This window comes from Octopus bimaculoides, chromosome 5 (genome assembly GCF_046866305.1).
Source record: "Octopus bimaculoides isolate indiv1 chromosome 5, ASM4686630v1, whole genome shotgun sequence".
NCBI classification, from domain to species: domain Eukaryota; kingdom Metazoa; phylum Mollusca; class Cephalopoda; order Octopoda; family Octopodidae; genus Octopus; species Octopus bimaculoides.
In genome coordinates this window covers 115,869,195-115,874,194 of record NC_142932.1, presented here as the reverse complement: position 1 = coordinate 115,874,194, position 5,000 = coordinate 115,869,195, and the positions used below count along the sequence as shown (strand labels likewise).

At 34.8% G+C, this 5,000-nt stretch overlaps 1 protein-coding gene and 1 long non-coding RNA gene across 4 annotated transcripts in view; one reads left to right on the top strand and one right to left on the bottom strand.

The window, feature by feature from the left end:
- Positions 1-5,000, bottom strand: part of LOC106877221 (cytochrome P450 CYP12A2) — a 128,408-nt gene that overhangs the window by 98,605 nt on the left and 24,803 nt on the right. The window lies entirely within an intron of this gene.
- Positions 1-5,000, top strand: part of LOC149135838 (uncharacterized) — a 49,430-nt gene that overhangs the window by 42,416 nt on the left and 2,014 nt on the right. The window contains exon 2 of the long non-coding RNA XR_016242033.1: positions 1,987-2,048. This is a non-coding gene — a long non-coding RNA (uncharacterized LOC149135838). The remainder of the gene's footprint in view (positions 1-1,986; positions 2,049-5,000) is intronic.

Here is a 5,000-nt window from a genome sequence, read left to right as displayed (position 1 = left end):
TCTAGTAACTGAAACAAGTAAAAGATAAAAGATGCACATCTTAAGTTTTTGTAAACATTCTCTGGCTGTGTTTCGGAATTCTTTCGAGATCAGCTTTGAAAGAATCTGATCGTAGAAATGTTGAGTTTTTGATTGCATTAGATACAGTATTAAGTTCCATGCTTCTATACAATAGGCAAAAAGTTTGTTTGTAGAAAGTGATATGTTCAGAAAATAGTAGTAAGTAATTAGCTGTAAATAGGAAGTGAAAATTAATTGTGATGTTTAAAATAAGTACATGTGTATAATTAACGGAGTGAATGTTACAAATGGATGGCGATATATTGGTTAGTTGTATAATGTACTAAGAGTGAAATGGTGAAGTCGATAAGAATAGTTAGGTAGGAGTGGGCAGAGCGATGTTTTAGTATAGATGCTGATATGTGAGTTAGTTGGTAACTAAAAGAGATAATTAGTTAATGAATGGTTAATTTAAAATAGTGCGGCTTAATTATATTTTGGCTTACACGTTTATACTACTTTTGGTGAAGACTCCTAATTAATTGTGTAGTTATGAGTTTGGTTTAGGTTTGCGGTAAGAGATGTGTTGCGTATTTGAACTGGCATGAGAAACTGCTGTAAATGTGTGTTGTTAGATTACAAGTAACAAATGAGTTTCTAATATGGTTGTGAAATGAAAAAAAAAAGCTACCGTAAAAATGTGCTACTGACAGCAAGAGTATTACAAGTAAAGCATTAGAGGCAGAAGATTGATAAACAATATAATTAGAATTCCCAAAGATAGTTAGATAATTATATTTAGACAGTTCTAATTCACAAATAAATATTATCCAGAGAGAAAATGCTCTAGTTTTATAGTGTAGCGAGTTTTAGGTTTTATTTATGCAAAAGAAATACTTTCATTCGGTTTAAAAATCGATTCTTTGGCAAGATAAGGTCTCATGTGTACACCGATTACATGGTCTTTTTTGCTTGTATGTTACTTAATTCTGGATCGGATTCTCATTCCATCATAGACTGTAAATTACAGTGCTATCTTTTAAATCGCGCATGAAATAAAATAAAGACGTTTCATTACTTCAATACTGAAATGTCTGTGTATGATTATCATAACGGAACATGAAAGGTGTAGTGGTGAAACCGAATCAGTTATACGATGACATACTAGTTTTGCATTGCAAACTGGAAACATAGATGATATGTTCTGATTAATGCAAGCGGTTATGTGCATTAGATGAATCAAGGGTTTGGGCAAAATTTGGCGTCATGGAATAAGAACTTGTAGCGATGTTTAACTCAATATTTCATATCTATATTGTAGATGGAAGTGTTCCCTAAGTAATTTATAAAATGACTTTGCGAATGAGATAGTGTAATTAAACTGGAAGTTAAACCAAGTGACGTTTCCCAATTTATATTTGTATATAGTGTGTTTATTCTAAGAGATTTTTAATGTTAGCATTAAACAGACTGTTGAAAGATGTCTTCTTTTTTTATAATACAAATGTCATCTTTGTAATTCACGATAATTTTGCGTGCAGGTAAAATTATGTAAATATCAGAGTCCTTGATCTTAATGAAAGGTTTAGCGAAATCAAGAACATTGATTAAGTAGTGTACTAAACAATCTTCAATATTATACTTAGAGATTTAGCAGTGTCATGTATTGATGTGGACCATTCCATAACTTCTGAAGTGTTCTTCCTTAAAGGCAAAGGCAATGCCTCATTGGCTTTAGGAAAGAGTTTTCCTAATTAATATTTACTAATTATGAGGCGGCGAGCTAACAGAATCGTTAGCACGCTTGGTAAAATGTTTTCCTTTCATTTTTTTTTTCCTGAATTTTTCGATTGTAAAGATAAATTATGGACAGCTAGCATACTTTTATTTTCTATCAACCTTAAGCGCATATTTTCTTATTCATACATTTTTACTTTACTTTTATTCACTGACCTATAAATAATCTCTTCAAATCTATTTTTGCAGCTAATAACCAGCCGGAAGGGACTTCCTATGAACATTCTAAAGCATTCTAAAACTTTCGTTTGGTAAGCTTTAATAAAATACGAAGATTATTTTCGCTTTTATTTTATGTCAAATAATCTGTATCCTTTTTTACTTTTGCATTCATATGTTTCGTCTCGTTTTTCTTTCTCTTTCTCTCTCAAACGCCTTCTTTTTTCTCTTTTTGTTCTCATCCCCGTTTTTCATTCTTTGTATGTCCAAAATCCAAAAAGACTAAACCATGCGTTGCTAACTCTCTCCCACGCCAATCTCGCTCTATTTATTTGTTGTTTTTATTTCCCCCTCTCTCTCTCTCTCTCTCTCTCTCTCTCTCTCTCTCTCTCTCTCTCTCTCTCTCTCTTACTACTCTCTTATCCTCTTGCAAAAAGCACCCATATCTTCCATTCAACTGTTTATTTAAAATTCGAATGTTATAAAATCCTTCTTATGAAACATTAGCTTAGAACAACTACGCCTTAATTCCCGCATATTCCCGTCTTTATTTTCTTTCTTTTACCTTTTTTTTTTTAAACAACTTAAACAAAGTTATGAACTTAAAAAGATTTTTGGATTGAAACGTTTCAAGAACATAGCTTCAAGAAACATAACTACTCTGTACAAAAATGCTTTGAGTACTTTTGATAGTGGCCTCCTAGTTAACGAACTGCCAATATTTTTCATATATATAGGCGCAGGAGTGGCTGTGTGGTAAGTAGCTTGCTTACAAACCATGTTTCCGGGTTCAGTCCCACTGCGTGACACCTTGGGCAAGTATCTTCTACTATAGCCTCGGGCCGACCAAAGCCTTGTGAGTGGATTTGATAGACGGAAACTGAAAGAAGCCCGTCGTATATATGTATATATGTATGTGTATGTGTGTGTATATGTTTGTGTGTGTGTGTTTGTCCCCCCCCCCCCCCCACAACATCGCTTGACAACCGATGCTGGTTTGTTTACGTCCCCGTAACTTAGCGGCTCGGCATAAGAGACCGATAGAATAAGTACTAGGCTTCTAAAGAATAAGTCCTGCGGTCGATTTACTCGACTAAAAGGCGGTGCTCCAGCATGGCCACAGTCAAATGACTGAAACAAGTAAAAGAGTAAAAAAGTATATATATATATATATACCTGCCAAATTCGCTCACAAGGTGTTGGTTGACCCGTTGCTTGAAGACACTTGCTCAAGGTGCCTCGCAGTGGAACTGAATCCAAATCACGTTGCAAAACGAGCTTCTTAACCATACACCTATAATCAATACATTTAATATTGCGGTAGTTAAGGTGGTGAGATGGCAGAAACATAAGCACGCCGGACGAAATGCTTAGCGGAATTTCGTCTGCCGCTACGTTCTGAGTTCAAATTCCGCCGAGGTCGACTTTGCCTTTCATCCTTTCGGGGTCGATATATTAAGTACCAGTTACGCACTGGGGTCGATGTAATCGACTTAATTCCTTTGTCTGTCCTTGTTTGTCCCCTCTATGTTTAGCCCCTTGAGGGCAATAAAGAAATAAGAAACGTTAGCACGCCGGGCGAAATGCTTAGCGGTATTTCGTCTGAGTTGTCTTTAATCCGAAAATCGACCACAGCGGATATTTATTTCTTTATTGCCCACAAGGGACTAAACATAGAGGGGACAAACAAGTACAGACAAAGGGATTAAGTTCATTACATCGACCCCAGTGCGTAATTGGTACTTATTTAATCGACCCCGAAAGGATGAAAGACAAAGTCGAGCACGGCGGAATTTGAACTCAGAACGTAGCAGCAGACGAAATACTGCGGATCTATTTTAAAACGGGGGCGCCAGTTTTCATTTATGTTTTATGTAGTGTTTTTGGTACGGAAAGACTTTCAAACTTCGTATACTTATCTATTTTGTGTTATAGAACAGAAAAATATTTTTGTATTCGAATTTATTTCATGTAAAAAATTGTCTTATTTCGATAATTTCTACTAATCACTGACGTCTATTCAGTTGAAAACAGTCAGCGCTGTAACGGTGTATATCGTATTAATCTTCTAACCCTAACCCTAACCCTAACTAGACTGTTAACCGTAACCGTAACCGTAACCCTAACCCTAAAACTAACCCTAACTCGAGAATCCGAACTCTAAAATTGTTACACACATAGATACGCACAGCGTAATTTATTATATAAACAATATATGCGTATAAATTACGATTAAACCGGATGAAATATGTCACAGGGAATAACATTTTTATGACCGCCCAGCAGTAACGCTTATTCAGCTGAATAGACGTCAGTGATTGGTTGAAATTACAAAAATACGACAACTTTCACATGGAATAATTTGCGAATTCCTTTTTTTTGTTAAGAAGACTAAGAGAAAAAGATGTTGGATCTATTTTTAAAACGGGAGCCACATTTTTCATTAATGTTTTACGTATTGTTTTTGGTACGGAAAGACTTTCAAACTTCGTATACTTATCTATTTTGTGTTATAGAACACAAAAATATTTTTGTATTCGAATTTATTTCATGTAAAAAATTGTCTTATTTCGATAATTTCAACCAATCACTGACAAGTATTCAGTTGTTTATATTTACTCCTTTGGCTGATTAAGCGATGTAAAGCGTATTTAATCTCCATACCTTCGTTTTATTTGCTTTTTTCATTTTAAATTTGCTTTAACCCTAACCCTAACCCTAACCCTAAGGTTAGGGTTAGGGTTAATTGTTTCAGAATCGTTTGGTTATGTAGTCGGCACTTAATGTATATCGGCTGAATGGACGTCAGTGATTGGTTGAAATTACAGAAATACGACAACTTTAACATGGAATAACTTATGGATTTCTTTTTTTTTTTAAGAAGACTAAGAGAAAAAGATGTTTTATATGACACATTCTACCAGTGTTCCAAGTTTCAAAGTGTTTCGTTAATGAAAAATGTGGCCCCCGTTTTAAAAAAGATCCAAGATGTTTTATATGAGACATTCTACCAGTGTCCCAAGTTTCAAAGTGTTTCGTTAGTG